The 23,440-nt window shown below is 36.3% G+C and overlaps 1 pseudogene; it reads left to right on the top strand.

Annotated features, from left to right (window-relative positions):
- Positions 1-391: 391 nt before the first annotated feature.
- LOC141522927 (uncharacterized) lies at positions 392-18,638 on the top strand (annotated as a pseudogene).
- The last annotated feature ends 4,802 nt before the right edge of the window (positions 18,639-23,440 follow it).

Genomic DNA, 23,440 nt, shown 5'->3' on the forward strand with positions numbered 1-23,440 from the left:
AATTTAACATATAAGATTCACAAATTATTCATATTATATTTTATATGTAGGTGGCTAGATGGCACAATATTCATATATATGTACATATATAAATATACATATAGACATATATAAGCGTATATATATATATATATATATATATGCACAAGTTACTATAAATCACAATCTAATTATTGTGTTTTGAATATCTCTTTGGAAACAAAACCCACCTTCAGGTAGCGCAGTAATTTAAGCGGACAACTCCTATGAGAACTTCCTAAATAAAGAGAAAGAGACTGCAGTGGAACCTATCTGAGGTATTACTGTTGACTCTAGGTGGACCTTGTAATCACCTCATCAGTGACACACATATTGGCTCCTTGCAGAACTAGACACTTCCATGTATGCTGGCATGCCAGATCCTCATCAGTTTTTAAGCCAATCAGATTCAGGAAAGTCTGTTGCTAACCGAAGCAAAGGACAACATGAGACCATGATACCAAAAGTCAGGCATCCATCATTTCACCCATCTTGGAAAAATAGTGCAGTAATAGGTCAGGTACTCTGTTATTTTTTTCCATCTAGTTTCCTAGCCTTTCCTTCCTAACACTGTGAAGTAGTTTTCTGCAAACTTGCTTGAGATTTTAGTCTATGCTCTCATTCAAACAGGAAAAAAAGATATTCTGTTGGATCTCTATGTTGGATGTCCATCTCCCCAGAACTAAAGCGACTGTGTCTTCTACAACTCCTTTTCTTCAAACCTACTTCTAAAAGTCATTAGAATTAAGATTCTTTGAATCCTTGCACAGATATGATCTTTGATTTTATTACTAACAACTCTGAAGCAATTAATAATGAAAGATTTTCTTCCAGTGAAAATTAAAACAGAATTTTAATTTTTTATTTGAATTTAATACTTATGATTTGTTATGTGACAGCCTCTGACTATAGAAATAGCCAGTTAATATAGACTCATTCACTTCATCAATATATTTTTTAGCTAATATTCGAAATGGAATGACTAGAACTCAACAATAAAATGTCCTCTTAACAAGAGGCAAGGAAGTAAGGGGTAAAAAGTCTTAAAATGTTCACTCTATTTCTCATCTTATTTTTTTTAGGTTTTTTTGGAAGGCAGTGGGTTTAAGTGGCTTGCCCAAGGCCATACAGCTAGGTAATTATTAAATATCTGAGGTCACATTTGAGTTCAGGTACGCCTGACTCCAGGGCTGGTGCTCTATCCACTGCGCCACCTAGCTGCCCCTATTTCTCATCTTATTAAGGAAAGGCCAATGGCTGTCCAACTTTAAGGTTACCAGTTAATCAAAGATACTCTGTGCCTTGTACATTGTACATTTAAAAAAAAACCCTAAAATATTCTGATTCTGTTATTTAACCTAGGATTATGCTAGAATAAATAATATCCAGTGTTAATCTAATCAAGTATGCTAAGTCACCAGGAAGACATAATGTACAGATTTTAATCCATACCCCATGAAAAAGTATTGGATTAGGCTTTAAAAGATAGGTTTAAGTTCTGGTACTTTTACTAACTTTCTGTGTGCTTTTGAATGCTTGCTTGGAGAAGAGACGATTCAGGAGAGTTTTGAGGGGTTTTTGGCTAATTCAAATATTTAAAGGATTGCCATCAGTAGTGTTTTACTTAGTGCCAAAGGGAAGAATTAAGAATCTACAAAACAAAGAATAGATTAAAAAGAAGGAGGATAGCAAAAAGAGAAGGAGGAGGGGGAGCTGGGTGGTATATACTTAGCTGAGTGACCTCGGGCAAGTCACAACCATACTGCCTGGCAGAAACTAAAAGAGAAAAAGAAAAAAAACAGAAGGAAGGAAGGAAGAGGCAAGGAGGGAAGGAAGGAAGGAAGAAGGGAAGGGAAAGATACAAACACTACAGTCTATTTCCTTGAATACCCTTCATCAGATTCAAAATAATTGCACTTACAAGTGCAACAAGTCTTAATAGGTAGAAAACCTATCCTTGTAATGCTCCAGGCCATGTTGGGATGTGAAGCAATAAATATCTATGCTGTATCTAGAAACCCTTCCATTTGATTCTTTTTTTTGGGGGGGGGGTTTGCAAGGCAAATGGTGTTGGGTAGCTTCCCCGAGGCCACACAGTTAGGTAATTGAGTGTCTGAGGCTGGATTTGAACTCAGATGCTCCTGACTCCAGGGCCAGTGCTCCGTCCACTGTGCCACCTAGCTGCCCCCCTTCCATTTGATTCTGAAGAGAGCGCCATCAATCAAATCATTTATCAACTATAATTCATACTTCCATACTTTTGACTCTTGAATGACTACTGAATTCTACTTTCATAAAACCTGAAAAAGTTGTATTAATCAAATTCACAAGAACAAACTCATCTATTGAAGACTCCAAAGAAGCTAACCAATATAAAAAAGAAGTCTACTCAAGAAGGTCTACTCAAATGAAATAAAGATTTGCTCTAACTGCCAAAAAAAAAAAGAATCTACAAGATGATATATTTTGACTCAATATAAATTGAAACTTTCTGACAGTTAAAATTTTCAAAAGAAGAATGGGTTACTTTAGACGTAATAAGCTCTCTATCACTGGAAAACTTAAAACAAAGTATAGATGGCCCCTTGACATATTGTTGAGGGAATTCATGCTTAAGATAGGAATTAGACTTACTACCCATTAAAGTCCTAACTAATTCAATAGTTTTGGTTGCTTTTTCATTTATAGGGAGCATAATAGAGTGAAAAGAGTGCAAACTACTCTTAGGAGGCCTAGTTTTGCTACTGTGGGACAATGTTTTTGTCCACAAAATAGTGATCTCTTAAGCTACACAAAAGATCTACTATTCAGTAATATTTTTTTAGGGATATAAATTAAACAGTTTCCACTTTTCTCTTTTTTCTTTCTTTCTTTCTTTCCTTCCTTCCTTCCTTCCTTCCTTCCTTCCTTCCTTCCTTCCTTCCTTCCTTCCTTCCTTCCTTTCTTCTCCTTTCCCTCACTAAAGATTCAATTTGACTAAATAGACAATTCACCAAATCAAGTAATTTCAAAGGCAAATGTTGATGTCTAGTTTAAAAATTCATAACCTGAGCATCAAGACAGTTAAGAAATTATAGTTTATTTCCAGTTTACTGAAGGAAAGAAATCCCCTCTAGAGGAATGAATTCTCTGGGTATAAGGGCAACCAGACCTGAGACAGGGACAGTCATCTTCCTGAGTTCAAATGTGGCCTCACATCTTATTTGCTGTATGACCCTGGACAAGTCACTTAATCCTGTTTTGCCTCAGTTCCTCATCTGTAAAATGATCTGGAAAAAGAAAAGACAAACCATTCCAGTCTCTTTGCCAAGAAAGCCCTAAACAGAATTATGAGGAGTCCAACATGACTCAAACAATTGTACAACAATATGATCTATAACTAAGGATAATTTAGTATTCAGCATAGAGGAACATACAGTTTATAATTGGATTGCTTAAGACATTTTTTTATTAAATATCTGGAGATTCCTTGGAACCCTTAGATTACAGACAACACCCATCAGCAATTGTATGGTTGCTGGCCATGGTACTGAACAATTCAGCCCTGTCTGTACAATATCAACTGCCTTTATGGAGCAATGTTTGTGGTTCAGGATAAACTTATCTTAATTTCTGTAACCAAGAGAATGAGATTCTCTTTTAATCCTTATATATCTATGCAGGGCTGAAGGGAATCAGAACTGGGTCTTGCACTAGTTTGGACATAGCATATTGTAATATGATAAGAATTGGCTAACAAATATTATTCCTATATGAGATATAAGATTCTGAAATTCCATGTTCTCTTTCTGTAGAGAAATAAAACTAAAAAAGATATCCACTCTCTCATCAACAGGAAAAGGGATACAGATTTGTATTTGTCTTTGTGGCATAGATTAAAAGTATATAGGTCATTTCAGAAATAAAATACAGTAAATGTACTCACCGATATGTAAATATCAAATTTTTGAACAATCTTTGTGAAAAATAAATTGTGTGCTATCTCTTCTTCTCACTACCAGAGGCCTCTCAGCAACCTGGTCCTGACTCACCAACAGAAGACTAAAAGTCCCAAATGTTAATTGGTGTTTATCTAATCTAACACTTCACTATTTCCTCCTTTCTTTCCCTCATGCATATTCCATATTTCTGCTTTTCAAATTATTCATTGCTCAGGCCTCATTTAATTCCACCTCAAGTAATCTCCCATTGTTACACAAACACAAGCAAGCACACACATACTGGTTGATTTCCAGATACCCATTCACCTCCTTTCCATTTACCTTAATTCCACTGAAGGTGATTTTTTAAAAAGTTAAAGTGAATTAAAATGAAATTTTTATGTATAGTTTTATGATTCCCCCTAAATTAACTGTAACTGAAAAACCAGGATCCTTATGAATAGATTGCTTAAGCAATTGTATGAGTAGAACAATTAAAGGAATATCAGAAATATTCCCTATTTTCCATAATTTACAGTACCAGAAGGTCAATTTCTTTTAGAGTAAATATTGCCCTATGATTTGAGTAAATGGTTGAAATTTTTTTTAAGACATGTAAATATTTGGAACACTTTGATAGAAATTAGCTTATCAGTTTTTCCAACTGAATTCAGACTCCTGGGTTCCTGTAAAAAGGCGAGTCATTGAAAAGGATAGAATAAGCTTAAGAAAGGAGTGTTTTTTTGTCTGTTAAAGTCATAATATTTACTTATATTGAGTTTGTAATACATTTAAATCTCCAAATATTTTTCCAACATAATTTCCTTTCTAGCTGTGTCTCCTACATCATACTATATTTGTTTATCTATAAATCCTTATCAAAGCTTTTATTTTTGGGGGGTTTTTTTTGCAAGGCAAATGAAGTTAAGTGGCTTGCCCAAGGCCACACAGCTAGGTAATTATTAAGTGTCTGAGACTGGATTTGAACCCAGGTACTCCTGACTCCAGGGCCTTTGCTTTATCCACTTCGCCACCTAGCCGCCCCCTATTAATGGTTTTAATAACCTCATTGAAACATCTATCATGTACCCTCACCAAAATTCTTTTACAATAAAGTGGGAGAAATAACTAAAATAAACCAGTGCAAGAACTGTGTGGTCTATATACCAAAGGAGTAAGCACGTTTTGCTATTAGTTCTCTGGAACTAAGATTAGACCTTTTTCTATAATCCTAGGATTTCAGGAGATCATTGAGTAAACCAGTTCTGTAATCTAATATACTAGTTATTCCTCCCTGTTTCATGTTATCCACAAATTTAATTAAGCATCCCACTTATGCCTTATCCAATTCATTAATAAAAATGATTGGGACAGAGTCCAGGAGAAGCATATCACTATAAATGTCCTTACAGGTTGACATGATCTCTCATTTTATAGTCTTCCTGGTTCCATTCAACTTCTAGCATTCAATCAACTTACAATATATCACAATGCCTCTGTGTCTACCTAATCACATTACTTCTTTTCATCATATCTTCTCAGAGATGGGGAAGGTGAAGTCACTAGCAATCTCTAGGATTTCAGGTGCTATAAGTTAGGGGCCAGTCCCTATGATTCTAGAGAGATCTTTCGGCCATTCAATAAGACCAAGCTTTACTCTCTTGGCTACCTGTTGTGGAATCTTCCAGTCAGGTGAAAAGATTCTGCCTCTCCTCACCACATGCAAGTAGTATAGCTCAGCTTTCTCTCAGTCAATCAAGAGTCATGTTTTTCCTTACTTGCAAGCACACAGATTACAGAGCTACTACCACTCAGCAAATCTAGCTAGCCTGCATGGACTAAGGTTACATACCTTTATATATATATATACGGTGATTACAGAAAAATAGAATCTGAGAAGAGATCTCATCTAATTCAGCCCATAACTGGACAGAAAGTCCCTCTTCAACATCTCCAATAAGTGAACCAATTAATGGACAAAATATTATTGTATTTCCTGTTTGCCAAGCACTATGCCAAGTCCTGAAAGAATGGAGAGAGAAGTCTTCTCAAAGCAATCATACTTTAATTGGAGGAGATAATACATAAAGTTCAGTAATTAGGTAAATGAAAAGACTTGAAGTCTTAGAAGTTCAGGCATGGAATAACTCAGGGAAATGGCAAGGTATCTACCTGGAGTACTGAGGATATGCAAGTAGGTAAGATGACAGATAACCACACATACTAGTAGGATGCCTTAGGCACGGTAGATAATGGCCTTCCATTTCACCAGAAGGAATTAAGGTTGGTAACTGCTAACTCACTTAAGTTTTTTTAGTGGTAAATCATTTCAAACTAGTTTGGGGGTGGGTTATACTGGTGAGGTCAAAGAGAGAAAGAAAAAGGTAAAAGATGACCCACTGGCTATGCAGGATGGTATCAGTAGAGGAGGCAATTAGAGCAGGATGCCTGCAATGGTGAGGTTCCAACCCAACCTTGAAGATCTTGGGTTTTTTGCTAACTTGTAGTAATCACTGCTCTCTCTTCAAAGTTCTCACAAAAATTTTTAATAATTCATTCTCAAATTTTTCTTTAAATTTATGGCAAACTTCTTGTCATCAGTTTCAAACATTTATCCTCTTACTCTTTTTGAAAATGGGAACTATGTTTGATCTTCTCTAGTCCTTGAATGCCTCTTTTCTCCACTTTCTTCTCTCATTGGATCATTGTGAGTGGAATATTCCCTCTTAAGTGTTAGTATGGGGTGGCTGGGTGATGCAGTGGATAGAGTACCAGCCCTGGAGTCAGGAGTACCTGGGTTCAAATCCAGTCTCAGACACTTAATAATTACCTAGCTGTGTGGCCTTGGGCAAGCCACTTAACTCCATTTGCCTTACAAAAACCTAAAAAAAAAAAAGAAATCATTAAAACAAAGACAGACTATTACCCTTAGACTATTCTTAGAAGAGGGAGAGAGGCCTTGCATTCTCAGTCACACACCCTCCTGATTGTATTAGGGAGTGAAATAATGGACTATTTCCAGAAATACCTTGCATTGATTCTGTTAGGGAAGGAAATGGAATGCTTCCAGAGAAGAGACCTTGCAGTCTTAGTCACCTATTTGATAATAGACTGGGAGAACAGTAGCCTGCCTTCTCTTGTTTGATAAGTACAAAACCAAGAAGGTAATAGAGTTTTTTTTTAAAGATCTTGCATAGTCAGACATTAATTCATTTAGATAGATAACAGAAGGTCATTTGAAATCATCTTCTGATACCCTCACCATCTGGATGGTGAAGTAATATTCTTTGAAAACATTTTATTCTCTTTGTTGCTGGGTGGATTTTTCACATAGAAATTGTAACTCTGAAAACCTTAATCAGGTTGGAAGAGAGGAGGCTAGGGAGGGGGGAGTCTTGCTAGGCCATAAAATCTTGATTGATTGTCACCTCCAGGCAGCTCCTTGATCTTCACTACCTTTGTGAGACTTGGAGTATGTTCTTTTCTAGAGAAAAGCCAAAATAAACTTTCCTTTTTGCTCAGAGGAGTCTCTATATTTTTTTAATGGATTTTTATCCCACACAGTTTATGGTGCATTGGCAGGGAATCTTAACCCCCTCCCTGAGACTCTCTTGGGCATAAACACAATCAGGCTCCATGCTAGGATGTTTTCAGCAATTTATGATTAAGTGCTCAGGTAGATCCCTTGAGGAGTGAGGGAAAACCTGAAGAGAGACTTAGCTTGAGCAAAACTGAAAGCCAGAAGACCTCTGGAGGCAGGACTATGAGAAGGCACAGGAGAATACCCAGGAATGGGTCCCTAAATTTGTGTTCAGGATCCTAGATGACCCACCCTTTGTCATCCCATTAATTTGGTACAGAAAAAAGGACGAAGAAGGAAATACTCCCACGCAATTAAATTGCTGAGGCCATGTAGTTAGAGTCCATAGGGCCAATTCCTGGGGGTTAGAGTCGGTAGTACTGTCAGGCAATCTGCTGGAAGAGATTCTGGGAGTCCATAGGGCAAAGCAGAAGGGTCTGGAAGTGCCAGCTGAGAGCTCTGGGGTTTAAACAAAGTAAATAAAGAAATCTTCCTAGGAGAAATTCCAAGAGACAGCATTAGGCTGTAAAAATGGGAGGGTCAAATCCAAAGCACAACTGCAACAGTAAATTATTGCAATCTCTCCCTGAAGTGCTGGAAGACAGTCCCTTGGGACTTAAACTTAGTAATTGGAATAAGGAACTAAAATATCAGGGAAAAGTGCAGAAAATGATAAAATGCTGTTGACTTTTTTTCTCTTCCCCACCTTTTCACTGTAATGTGTTGCTAGAATGCTTTCTCTTCCTCTCCCTCCTCCCCCCTCCCTGCTGCTTTTCTCTGGGCATTTGTCTGGTCTTTTTTTTTTTTTTTTTGGTTTGTTATCTCTCAACCATGGGAGAGAAATGGGAGCACAAAGGGAATTTATTCAGAAAAAGGGACTAATTAATAATAGATTTGTTTCATGAAGATTAAGTAGAATAAGTGTTAAAAGGGATCTTATTTTGAAGTTAGACAGGAAAAGAAACAATGAAAATTACTAAATATGTTAAATAAAGAAATCATAGAAAGAAATGTTATTTTAATTTGAAAAAAGGTTTTTGGGGAAGTAAATCTAAGAAAGTCAAGAGAGGTTAATTTATTGAGCAAGAGAAAGAGGGGAAGGAAAAGAAAAGAAAAGAAAGGAAGGAAAAGAAAGGTGGTTCTAAGAAGAGAGAGGTACAGGAAATTCAGGGCTAATTAATAATGATGAACATGAATCCAGTCATCTCAGATTTAGGAAGGTGACTATTTCCTTAATTGTTGGGTTCAAAGCTCATAGTCATCTTTATCTATAACTTGGGACCATAGCATGCCATAGCATGACTGGCTTAACTTATACTGTAAATTTCCATTATGGAAGTCATCTGTAAGTCTACTATCAATATTCTTTTCTCTACAAATGGAGATCATGACTTATTGTACATGGATATAAACTAACTATATTTAGGGATTTCTTTAATCTTTGTATCAATAACTAAGTCTGTGGTACTTAGTAAATACTTTTTGATTGATTTATTGGCCTTGAAGAAAAAAAAGATCCCTGTGTAGTCCCTACTTCGAAAGCAACCAGACTGAACGGGAAAAGAAGGTATTGATCTTCATTGAAAGATGAGATTTCTTGCTGTGAGTTCCTTATACCAATGAACTCAGAGTTCTGGCAAAAAAAAGAATCTAAGTGATAATCTCCTAGATATATATAAACTACCCTCCTCATGGTAATGGAATCTGTTCTAGAATTTACAAAGGAGGGTATAGCTAAAGAACTATGTGTCTGTGATGTTGAATGAAGCACTTCCTAGATTGGATTAGATATCTCTTGAAATATATTGCCTGTTTTTCATCCTCATTTTTCCGCCATATCTATAACTGGACACTAATAGTCAAGGGAAGAACTTTTTTTGAGATGGGAAATATCCTTCCTCAAATTCCTGAGAAGGGATTTGATATAGACAATGTCATTATTTCCTCTTTCCTTTTTGGACCCTTAAGAACCTCATAAGTATTTTTTGTGTGTTTTGTATTTTCTTCCTTCTCTTTCCTTTCCCTTTCCTTTTACTTTCCAGTCCTTTTCCATTTTTTTGTTTCTTCCTTTCCTTTCTTTTTCCTCTTCCTTTTCCTTTCCCCCTTCTCTTTTCCTTTTCTCTTCCCTTTTCTTTCCTCTATTTACTTCAGTTTGTCATCTGTAAAACAAGTTGGAAAAGGAAATGACAAACCACTATCTTTGCTAAGAAAACCCCAAATAGGCTCATACACAGTTGTAACAAGATGGAAATATGACTCAGCAATAGCACCACTTAGAAAATTAGTGTTAAATGGCACTTAAAACTTCTAGAATTGGAGTCCATAACTTCTAATGTGATGAAGTAATGTTGAAAAGATACCACTGGCTATCCTGAGACACAGGATAGGGAGAGGAAAAAAAGAAAAAAGGAAAAAATTGAAAGGGAGAGGAGAAAGAAAACAATGAGAACTTCTTGGAGTGGGGCAGGGAAGTACATTGCCTCAGATGATAGATACTCTGTGGCATCAGATTTAAATGGTAGCTACTGTTCTAGAACAACCCAGGGATGAGGGAATGTCCACTACATGGATTCCTTTGCTCTATTATTTCCATTTATTTTGCAGAAGCTGCACCAAATAGCTTGGAATTAAGTCATCCTACCAGCGAGAAAGAGACAGCTAGATGATTCAGTGAATAGAGCAATGGTTTGGAGTCAGGAAGACCTGAGTTCAAGCCTGACCTCAGACACTCATTAACTGTGTGACCCAGGGCAAGGCACTGTTTGCCTTGATCCACTGGAGAAAGAAATGGCAAACTACTCCAGTGTCTTTCCCAAGAAAACCCCAGTCTCAAAGAGTTGTCAGTACAGAACTGCTTCCCAGGGTTTTACGAGGATCAAATGAGATGATAACTATAAAGTGTTTAGCACAGCCACAAAGTAAGAGGAATATAAATGGTATCTTAATTATTATTAGAGCAAAGAAGCACACATGCCCTTTTCTTTCTTGTCTATTACAGAAGGAAATGTCCTTAAAATATGGAACTAATAATTTTGCATGTCCTATCATATGTGATCACAGCTTAAAAGATCAGAGATTTTGTAGGAGAGTCCAGGACAGAGTCAAGTTCAGTTCAAATTGGGAGTATCATATTCAATCCGAGATGACACATTTTAGAAATGAATAGATGAGGTCGAGGTACCCCTAGATGATGGCAATCAGGATGGTAAGCTCATGCTATACAAGGAAAGTGACCTGGGGGAGGGGAATAGAGGAAATGATAATTCTCTTAAATCCTTTGAAGAGTGACCATTGGATTAAAATTGTTCTGATTGGCACCTAAACAGATAAAACTTGGAGCTATGGGTAGAAGTGAAAAATTGCAGATTTGGGCTTAATGCTAATATAAAACTACATTTATATAAAAAGCATTAATATAAAAATATAGAACAAATACTTAATAAGTAGAGTTAGCCAAAAGTATGATAAACTTAAAGGTCTTTAAACTGATGCTGGACGATGACTTGAAGGAGAAGTTGGAGAAAAGAATTCTTGGTCAAGTATAGATTGAACTAGATATGAACTTCCCAACTCCAAGATTCTGTGGTTCAGTTAATTAAAGCTATAATTTTGAGAGCTTTTTAGTTTGTATTAAGTAGAAATAGTAGAAGTGTTAACATGAATAACTTCACTCATGAATTTGTATCTCATTGGTTGGCATGATTTTATTTTTATAATATGATTAATTTTTTAATACAGGGAGGTTTCAATTTAGTTTATAAATATCAATATCCACTTTCTAGACATTAATTTTTAAAAGTTCTAATTAAAGTTTATTTAAATATTTCTAGTATGAAAGTTAATATCATCTTTATATTTATCTTTTCCTAAATAGGTAAGGAATCTTCAAAACAGACTTCTCACGAAAGAATCCTCATTGAAACATGAAATTTGAACTAGAAAAGTACAAAGAAATTATATCAGACAGTCCTCCCAGAATCTGACCTTGAAAGATCATATCAGGGATCTAGAGGAGAGCAGTGCTTCAGCCTCCAGAATAAAAACTTTGAAAAATATCAGTATTCAGAACCTTGAAAAAGGCAACTGGGACTTAAGTAAAAGAGTGGCAGAACTTGAAAGCCATCTAAGGTAGGGTGTGTTTTCTAATTGTTATCCACATTAAGTGATATGATGAAAAATTCACTGACAGGATGGAGGAGACTTGGCTTCTGGTCCCTCTACTGACTTGCTTGATGACCTTAGGGAAGTCACATTAACTCTGTGAGACTCAGTTTCTTCCCCTGTAATAGAAGAGATTGAACTCATAAGGTCTAAGAGTTCTCTAAAAAATGCTTCGATTCTACAGACATATCATCATCAGCCCTGTTGTCAGGAGGAACTGAATTCCAATCAGAACTTGAACACTCGATGCTTACTAGTGGTGGACAAGTCCACTTAACACTTATTGTCTCACATCCAGGGCCATCTTCATTAGTCCACATCCATATCCAGCCACTGGATCCCCCAAAGGTTCTAGAGGAAAAAGTGAGGCCAGTGACTTAGCACAGCACTCCCTCATTCACTTCCAATTCATATACTTGTCAGAGCATCACCTCCCTGATGTCATGGTATTTTCCAAGAATAAAACATCATCACCAATCATAGCAATTAAATTAGGTCAAATTATGCATGCTTTTGGATTCAGCATTATGTAAAATGATTGTTCCATTTCTTGACGAGTATTAGAGATGAAAGATTTGAAACTGTACCCTGGGCTAGGCTGTTAGGAAAAAGATGTACCACTATCCTTTTCTTGGTGTGTATGTATATGTATGGTGGGGTTAGGGAGTAGATTTCAGCCCTGGTTACTTATAACAGAAATACCTGAGGAAATCCCAGGAATTACAATCATAGTAAGGCTAAGGAGGAGGAGGAGGCCTAGATATGGTTCTGTCCAAGTCAGTTACTTGAATTGTGTCAGTTTTCTCTTTCTAATTCTGTGGTGCTAATATCCCACCATCCACCAGTCTGATTATTCCTCTGAGACTCGCATTTCCCACGCTGTTTTAGGAGAGAAAATACTTAGGAACCTAAAATTGATTTGAGAACCAAACTAGAATTAAGAGATCAATATAAATTTAAAGATCAGTAGGTGGGAGAAAAGGATGACTCTTTCTGGTTGTCCAGATACTGTGAAACAAGAGTAGCAAAGGATTGATTAAAGGCAACAATCATTAGAATGACCCCCCTATGTGGCAGATCATCTTTAGAAGGTAAACCACATTTTCTAACAGCCTAACTTTTGCCTTAGTACAGTGTCTGGAACTGGACAGTCCCTCTGTGGCATGGAGAAAGATTCCATACAAATTATAAATAAAAAAAAAATAGGTGATGCAGTGGCTAGAGAATTGGCCCTGGAGTCAGGAATCCCTGAGTTTAAATCCTGCCTCAGGCACTTAATAATTCACTAGCTGTGTGGCTGTGGGCAAGTCACATAACCACCATTGCCTTGCAAAACCTTAAAAAAAAAAGTACAAAGTGAGTCACTATTCAGCTTTTTTTTAAACAAGTGCTCAACTAGTTTCTGTGTCTATATGTCAAATTACTATTCTTTTAGAAATCTGGTAGTTTAAATGGGAAAGAAAATGACCAGTAGAAGTTCTTGTAGAATAGACTCTGGGCAATAGATTTTTAAAGACAAGACAGCCATTCCCTAAGGTAGAAACCTTTTTTTCCTTGGCATTTCTTGTGCTATTCCTAGCTTCTCCTCACAAAGGGTTAATTTGACAAATGTTTAGATAGCAAAGAATCCACATTTCTCTCATGGAACATGGAACGTTCTACTTTAAAGAAAAAAATTATTGTACTTAGCATGTAAGAAATGTATAAGATTAAGACTTGTTATTATTATCCACAGAGTACAGCTTTTTGAAAGAGAAAAGGCAGAACAAAAAGCAGCTGGTTTGGAAAAAAAGCTGGCAGATGCCACACACATATTAGCCTCTTTTATGAATCTTGATATGGAAGGGCAACATGATTCCCCAGAGGTTTTAGTGAAGAAGGTAAGAATATTCTACTCAAGATGAATTTATAGAGAGATAATAATTTTATTCCATATTTTTACTCCTGTCATATTTCTAATGAACTGGTTTGGTCGAAAACTTAGCAATTGCCCAGTGACAATGAGTTCTCTTTTCCAAGTGAAGAACAAGTAGCTGACATGTTCCTTACCATAATTTGGAACCTTACAATTTCTTCTGTGGCACCACAGGAATTAATCTGATCTTTTGGGAGAAGGTAGTTGAAAAACTTCCCTAGGTATTCTCCCATCTCTCAGGCACCTTTGGAAATAGTAAACTAGTGGTATAGGGCATAATTCAAGGAGGGAGTGGGCTAGTGGAAGAAGCTCTGAGAATCAGAACATTTGAGTTATAGTCTGTGTTTAACTAGTAATATTAACTGCCTTAGTAAAATCAGTTAATTTGCATTATACTTTTATCTAGAAAATTAGAATTAAAAATACACTTTCTTCTTTGTTATAGGATTTGCTATAAAGATAAATATTAGGTGAAAATCACTTTTATATTTCAAATATTTTATTATTCTCCTCAGTTACTATTATTATTATTATTATTATCATCATCATTATTATGAAGTAGCTTAGAGAACCAATTTAACAGTAAAAATGGAGAAGCTGAGTGACATAGTGAATAGAGTGCTAAGTCTAGAGTCAGGAAGATTCATTTCCCTGAGTTCATATCCAGCTTTAGAACCTAAATGTTTGTGTGACCTTGAGCAAGTAATTTAAGCTTATTTGTCTCTTTCCTCATCTGTAAAATGAGGTAGAGAAGGAAACACCAAACTACTAGAGTATCTTTGCCAAAAAATAACCCCCAAACCCAAACAGGGTTAAAAGAGTCAGACATAATTGAAAACTTAAGTAACAAGAATTAGTTTTTCCTTACATCAAGACTAAATCGACTCCTTTGAAATTTTCATCTATAGGGGCCCTATCATATTGCTCTCACTCTTTTCTAGACTATTCTCTTTAATTAGGGGCCGTTAGATGGAGAAATGGTTAGAGTACTAGGCCTCAGATACTTACTGTGTGACTCTGGACAAATCACTTAACTTCTGTCTGAGGAACAAATGAGATAATGTTTGTAAAATATGTAGGACAGTGTCTGGCACATAATGAGAATATATAAACCTTAGTATTATTATTATTAATATTATTAATATTATTATTATTATTTTATACTCCTAATCCTCATGCATCATAATCTTACCTTCCTTCATTGTCCTGGTTGACTTCTTCTATCTATTCTGCAGTTTATTCATCATATCACATGACCCTCAAGAATTGAGCACAATGTTCCAAACCTGACTTGATAGACTGGAGCCTATCACCTGCTTCACAATTCCTTGTTTGCAATGTGCTGCAGATCACTCATACCAACCAATGCTTATCTCTATGACTATGGGTCACATGGCAGGACTTTACATTCTTCCCTATTATATTCCATCTGCTGAGATTTAATCTAATGTTTTGCCTTACAAAAATCTTTATGGCTCCAGACTCCTATCTAGTATGATAGTATTTTCTTCCAGCTTTATATGTCATTTGATTAAAAAAAATGTTAAGCAACAGGAAAGCAATTGGAGATCTTTGGGTTGCTTTTCTACAGATCTTTGTGTAACCCTTTCAAAAAAATTAAACAGAATTAAGTTGGGACATATTTTACTCTACTCTGCTAGTTTTAGGTCTCCTCATGAATACTAATAGTGACAAGAACAATACAATAGTTTCCATTTATATAGTACTTTGAAAACATTGAACTTTTCAAGATGGTTTTACACTTATTATGTCATTTTCTCATTACAGCAATGCTGTGAGGAAGGTAGTACAAGTATTCTTATTCTTATTTTACAGATAAGGAACAGTGTGATAACAAAAAAAAAATCATTGCAGGTAAGATAGGACCTGAACCAAAGACCCTTAGCTCACCAACCCACTGATTTTTGCTACTTACTTGCTCTGGACCTCTGATTCATCCTCTCTAAAATCTAGGGATTAGATTAGATGATATCTAAGGTCATTTCCACCTCTGAAAAATGAAGACTCTGCTGTACTTGTTCTCTCAAATGAGAGTCTGTGACCATATTTATATTCTTCTTTGATCTTAGAGCAATAGCATGAATGAAATCACTCAACTTGAAAGACATAGATTTAATGTTGTCATTTTTAGGACAATGAGGAAGCTATGCTGGGCAAGAACTTGGAAAGAGAAAGCATTTTTCTCTCAGAGAAACTAAAGGTTTGGGATAGATGTCAACATGATTTGCTTCACAAGGAAAAGCAAATTTCTACAATAGAACAAAGCCCATTCACCCTCAACTGGGAAACTCAAACTACCCAGACGGCACCAGTTTCATTAGTGAACTTGCTACTCTTATAAGCAACACCTTTATTAGGATAGAAAGGATACAAGAAATCAGTATGAATGAACAGTCTTGGAAATATGTGAGTATGTTGACAGAAAAGTTGTCATTTTAAAATATTCAATTCATAAATTCTAAGTTGATTCCCAATTTAGGAAATACTTGAACCTCATTGTAAATTATGTCTATTTCTGTTGATGAGCTTGCAAAACAGTAAGGCAAACAAAGGAACAAACATCTATAAAGTCAGTTTAACATTTCTCATATCAGGATAGTTCTAATTGTTAAAACCCAGTAATTCTGTTTATATCACTTCTGAGGACATCTCCACAAGTCACTTGGAAGCATTTCTCGTGAATATGTGATGATACTGTATATAAAACCAACAATATAACAATAAAACTTTTTAAAAACTCAGACCAATTGTTCAGGTTCATCAGAATAGTTGAAATTGTTATAGCCAAAAGTTATTTTCTTCTCTTTCTTCACCTCAATTTCATAGAAATATTGTTGTTTAATTTGAATTGAATGTGTGTTGCAGAGTTCCTCTATAAAAAATCTTGTTTTTGCCCAGTATTCTATGTCATTTCATTGGGGAGTGTTCTCTGGTGATCTGAAAATTTATTAAATGGTTTCATTATTAGATTGAAATTGAAGTATTATGTTTTCATATATCAGCCTTTATTTTTTCCTATTCATTTCAACAAATGATCTGTATATACCTCAGATTTCCTTGCAGGAAAGTCTTGAAAGCATAGTGAAATCCATATTTCAATTATAATAATTGGATTTGCAAGTGTGACTTTTAAGGGCCAACATGGTATACACTTCTGTATCTCACGTTTTAATTTACCTGCAGAAAACCGATGTCCTTCAACAAGCGATTCAATTGCGAACTCAGCAGGTTGAGGAACTTCATCAACTTTATCAAGAGGTTCTATGTCACTCATCCCAAAGTGAAGAAAAGTTTCTGGAGCAAAAGAAATCCCCATAATGCTCGGAAGGGAAATCTGCCACTGATGATTTATTTCAAGGAAATTGAAATTTAGACAAAAAGAAAGTATATGAAGTATATGGCAAGGAAAAATTAATATTTTAAAAATTATATAAATGGCTTCAATTTTAACCAATGTTCATAAAAATAACATTATTATTAGCATTCTAAGGGACTGGGAGGGGGGAGAATGACAACAAATTGATTAATTCCTATATTCCTGATTTTGTGCAGATGTTAGCAGAAAGCCCATATTTGGGCATATTTGATTTTTAGATGTAATTTGGATTTTTATAATTTGTAATTTGATGTTTATGTAATTTTAAAAGAAGATTTATAAGATAGATTATCTAATGGTTGAATTTCAGTCTATAATAACAACTATATGGGAATATATATTAAAGAGCATTACTGAGTAGAGAGCATTACTGGAGAAATGATGGATTGGCCAATGAGAGCCCATCAGAAGGATGCACATTATACTCTTAACAGATTCAGTTTCCTTCATTGTTGTTTGGACAAGCTCTGAAGAAGAGAGTAGGGGCCTCTATTAGAAGCTGGTTCTCCCAGCTTACCTCTGAGAGATTGCATCAGGTCAAGCACATTGCACAGGCTCCCTAGGGCTCTCATTGGTCAGTTCTCCTTGAGGTCACAGGCTAAAGGGGACACGGCATGCAAATAACTAAAAGAGAGTCATTTTCAATGAAGTCACACATTGTTACAGGTTACACTTTACAGCGTAACTGTTCATGCCATTGGTGAAAGACAGCATGATGCAGGACTTAGGAGACCTGAATTTGGATTCTGGTTCCATCCTTTGGTTGTTGGGTGACCTTGAGTAAAACTCTCAATACTCAAATTGATTAAGACATCTGACATTTAGGAGACCTTAAAACACTATATATAAATGTTATATGTCTTACTCAACTTGAGGAGTGCACAGAGTGTTATGACAGCTTTGGGGATGATTTTCTTTATGGAGTGTGAGTATGTCTACTGGCAACACTCGAACACCATCTGGTGGTCTGGATTCTCCTAGGGTCTAGTTGAGGGGATTGGATACTCTCACCAATCAGGAGTCACAGTTCCAAGGGTTGGTAGAATAACATTGTGTTGGACTTCAAAGAGAATCTTAAAACTCATATTCAAAATGTTCCTTTATTTCCTCCTTTTCAGAGTATAGCCTGGTCTAATAGAGAGAATCTGAATCCTGCTGGTGACCAGGTAATGATGGGGAGGGTGGGAGAATATGATTCCCCCAGGAATATATTTATGTCTCTCTTGAGGCAAAAGCACATGACTTCCTTAGGCTGTCAAACACTGCTTCAGAAGAAAGTCCCAGACCCCAAGGTAAAATAGAGGAGAAGGAAATATCTGGGTATCATGATTCCCACAATCCAGATTTTTAGCAAGAAAAGGTGATTTCCAGGCTTTGGGATTGTCTTAACTTGAGAAGAGTGCCAAATGCATGGAAGCAGTGGAATCCACCCCAGAATATAGGGGAATAAAAACTTGAACTTTGAACCCGATATTATTTTGTGTAACTGGTCATTGTAGGTCTATTGTCTAGAATCAACTTCCAAGAGTGAAACCTGAAGTATTACCTTCACTATGGAGTTTATTCTGGGTCTCTACGGCTGAAAGAAGAATATTAGAATATTTCCCTCTCCATAGTTCCAAGTTAATTTCCTCCCTCAAGGAGTCTAAACCACATTGTGTAGTCAGCATGTAGTCTATACCTGTAATTTCTCCTTGATTCTAGAAGTGTGACTCCTCTTCCTTATAGAAAGGAGGAAGAGAGGCAAGGTGAAGATGTTCTCCATTGAGAAAAAAGGAGGGAGGTTATTGGGTACCATGATTATATCCTACATTATATCCTATATCCTATCTAGGGAGAGTCCTATCTCTGATTTAGAGAATGGGGTATTAGTAATGGTGGGAGGAGAATCTAGCCAACAGAAGTCAATGCCCACTCTTTTGGTGTGGCTAACTGTTGGACTTGTATAAATTGGGATAATAATAATAAGCCTGGAGAAAAGGTGGAACTCATTAGAGGAGGAGAAAAAATGTAGAGCTTATTTCTGGCCTGCTGTGAGTCCTTTCTGTGTTTTCTGAGAGGTTGTACAAAGATTATCCTGTGTCTAAAGTATACATTTCTTACCTTGAGTGCTTTTATTCATGTCTGTGGAGAACTAGATGTTTGTTATATTCACATATCATGCTGAGATATTTTTGGAACCAATGTGAGGAGGAGAAGCAACCTGAGTCCAAGAGAAAGCAACCTGAATCTATGAGAAAATGATTTTTGATATTCCTTAGATTGAATCTAGTCTATTTAGGCCCAGACAAAGCCTGGTCCTCAGATTCATGAGTCTGGGCCTAGTTTGACTCCTTGATTTTGTCTGTGTCTTAGTGTCCACTTCACTGACAACAGAAGTAAGAAAAGAATTGCTTCCGTTATCAGATGCAGTAATTGGAATTAACACTTCATCCCAATCAAACTAAAGGATGTTTTCATATCAATGATACCAATATTTGGATACTTTTTGATAAATAGACCCAAAAACATCAACAACAATAAGTTATGGCTTAGATAGAACTTTGACTTTCCTGTTAAAAAGCATTTAATATACATGTTTGATCTGATCTGTATAATAACCCTGTGGGTTAGGGAGTACAAGGATTGTGATTTCTATTTCAGTGTTGAGGAAACTGAGTCTAAGGTAGAAATCTGGGACTCAAAATCCAGATCTTCTTATTCCTTCTCTTCTACCTTACGGAATTTTGTGTATTTGTTAACGAATTTAACTTTGATTTTAAAAATTGACTTACTAATCAGCTGTAGCTCCAGTATGGGTAACCCCAGAATCATGAAGTATTTTAAGACTAGTTCCTTTGTTGATGTACGGAGAAATTCAAAGGGAAAAAAAAAACAAAGTGAAAACTTTGCAGACAGAAGAGTTGGAGAAGGAGTTCCTGAAGCTAGAGAGAGAAAAAAGACAACAGATTCTGTTTGCAGTTGAAAAGAGATTGCAGAACATAGCAACTCTAAGACTGGAAGAAAAGGTGCAGAAACTTCAGAAAGATCTCAGTGACATGAAACTGTCAAATCAAAACATGAAAAATCAACTAAGGAGAGTAAACTACCTCAAAGTAAGTGAAGTTATTTCAAAAACTCAAGCAGGATCTTTGTCTCATGATTTCAAAGTCTCTCTATTTCATTGAAACAAACAGGTTCCCTTTCATTTCTTAACTTAAGGGAAAATTTTCAAATTATTGTTTTTGTCTGCTGTAGTTCTCTCTAGAATATCATAGTTGCAGGGTCCCCCAAATCAACTTCTACATTAAGCCAGTTATTGCCATTGAATTCAGAGGCAGCACCATCCATAGAGGGCTAGACCTGGAGTTAGCAGAATTGTGTTTGAATTACCATGGGAAAGTCTCCTGTCTCAATTCCCTCATCTGTAAAATGGCTCACACAGACCTCTACTTATCTAATAACTTTTGTTGTGAGATTTAAAGTGGATCACAAATATAAAGTTCTATATGAATAGTGGCTGCTATAAAACACTTATGGATCAGTTTACTGGCAACCTGGTCAGATATCCCCCCTGGGTTCTCTATCTGTGGCTAGCACAGATTATAAGCTCCTTGAAACCAGGACCTCATTTTTTACTTTATATTGAACTTTTGTCATGAGACAGCAATGCTCTATATTCTTTTTCACTGAGAGTAGACTCAATGACTAATTTTTGTTATTTGTCCAATGAATGATGTCAGTTGTGCTCCCAACTAGGATGGACCAATGTATAAAACTCTGACCCTGGAGTAAGGGATACCTTAGTTCTAATTCACCCTTAGACAATTTCTAGCTGTGTGATCCCTGGCACTAACTAACCTCTGTTCCACCTCAATGGTAAAAGCGAAATATTATACAAATATACTTTCCAAGGTGTCTGTGAAAATCAAATGAGAACATTTTTATTTTAATTCTTATTTTACTTTTTCCAATTACATGTTATGGAAGTTTTTTCAACATTCATCCACATACATATTTATAAGTTACACAATTTTCTTTTATCTTCCCTTCCCACCCCCACTCCTCAGCAGCAAACTTTTAAGTGAACATTGTACACGTAATTTGTATTTAACAAGTTTAAAACATTTGTCATTTTCTGTATGAGGAATTAGGACTGAGGGAAAAGAAAGAAAACCATGGAATAGGAAGGAAAAATATAAGAGAAATTTTTAAAAGGTGAACATAGTGTTCATTCAGATTCTGTAGTTGTTTTTTGTTCTGTTTTGCTTTTGTTGTCTGAATGTGGATGGTATTGTCCATAACAAGTCTCCCATGGTTGTCTTAGCTCTGAACTGATGAGTGGAGCTCTGTCCATCAAAGTTGATCAATTCACAATGTTGTTAATTTGTAAAATGTTCTCTTGGTTCTGCTCCTTTCACTCAGCATCAGTTCCTATAATTCTTTCCATGCTTCTCTAGAGTTTGGCCATTCATGGTTTCTTATAGAACAATACTACTCCATAACATTCATTTACCATAACTTGCTCAGCCATTACCCCATTGATGGGTATCCCCTCAATGTTCAATTCTTTGCCTCTACAAAAAGAGCTATGAATTTTTTGGAATATGTGGTACTTTTCCCATTTTTTATGGTTTCTTCTGGATATAGGCCTAGTATTGGTATTGCTGAATTAAAGGTAAGATCATTGTTTTTTTTTTTAATGGGTTTTTTAAATTAAGATATCTTAACAAAATGGCATACCTCTCAAGATGGGAGAGAGGGGCAAGAAATTCCAGAAATAGAAGGTCTTTTATGCAGTTTGAAAGGTTTTGTTCCTTCGCCCTCATGCCAACCATAGGCTGGGGTCACAAAACTAGTTGATACATTGGTTCCTATACATCCCCCTCCCCATCATCATACTAATGAGCAAGAACTACTAGATCTGCTTGAGCATGCATAAAGGAGAAGGTCAAGACTAGGTGGGGCAGTTTTTGAGCAAATGAAGGCTAAATGTTTTATCTTATCTCATTACCTGCCTGTAGGCAACAATATAGGGAGACCCTAGTCTTTGTAATGTGAACTGACCATCCTCCCTTTACTTTTTTGTGGAACCCAAACACTCATATTTTCCTGTCTAATTAGTAATTTTTCCACTATAGTTTAGAATCTAATCAGGATATAAATTGGGGTTCCATAGCCCCAACTCCCATCCTGTACCTAGGTAGTAGACCCTTAAGTCTAGATAAAAACATCCTGATCTACCGTATGGATAAATGGTTGTAAGCAATAGTCACACAAATCCAATAATGTTCCTTTAATGCTGGTAGACCTTCTAGGAATATAGCTTTCCTGTTTCCAACAAATGGATAGTCCTGTCCATCCTTACTTCCAAGGGGCCCTCCTAAATATGCCATATAATCATCATGATAATATATACATTTCCAAAGTTGCTGTACCTTCCTTCCACTGGCTAGTTTTTATACCAATGTCTTTAGATAGATCTTCTTGGCTCCAAAAAATTGATCAAAATAAATCTATAATTTTGTGCCATTAGACCAACCCCAAGAATAGCTAATATATCTAATGATGTTTCTTAAATTATTTTTTCTTGCAAATGGGCATTTCTGCATTTCCTTGCAAGTCCATACTAACTCATGATCAAAGTTTCCCTTAACAAAGTCCCCCAGTTGGCTTATCTTTACAAGGCATCCAGGTACCATCATTACATCTCACATGAGTCTCAGTGCACCTGTCTCTTTAATTGTACAGTCCAGAACATTTGTACCCTGCTTCTGGACATGTCCACAGATATTTGCTCAACCCCAGGAAAATATCCTGGGAAGACTGGTATAAACAAAAGTCACCCTGAACTGACTCAGTCATATGCCACTGGTGTTTCTTTCCTCTGGATCAGAATCCTGAGCCACAGTACACCTCTGACCAGGAGCTGAGAATCTAGGCTGGACCCAAGGGGAATTGGCACCCAAGGCCAATTCTCAAACTGCTATGGGCTACTGCGAGTCCAACAGTTAGCCACACCAAAAGAGTGAGCATTGACTTCTGTTGGCTAGATTCTCCTCCCACCATTACTAATACCCTCTAAATCAGAAATAGGACTCTCCCTAGATAGGATATAGGATATAATGTAGGATACAATCATGCCACCCAATAATCTCCCTCCTTTTCTCTCAATGGAGAACAACTTCACCTTGCCTCTCTTTCTCCTTTCCATAAGGAAGAGGTGTCACACTTCTAGAATCAAGGGGAAATTACAGGTATAGACTGTATATTGACTTCACAATGTACATGTAGGCAAGAGATGGTGGAGATGAATTGGCCCATTATCTTTCCTTCTCTTCTCTTCTCCCCTGAAGATATCCAAAGTCCTTCTGCATCTTCTGAATCTGTTTGAAAAAGGTCCTCTCCAACTCAGGTGACTTGTTGGGACCTTATCTTCTGTTGAAGAAACTGCTTAACATTTTACTCAG

Source organism: Macrotis lagotis, chromosome 4 (assembly GCF_037893015.1).
Source record: "Macrotis lagotis isolate mMagLag1 chromosome 4, bilby.v1.9.chrom.fasta, whole genome shotgun sequence".
NCBI lineage: Eukaryota > Metazoa > Chordata > Mammalia > Peramelemorphia > Peramelidae > Macrotis > Macrotis lagotis.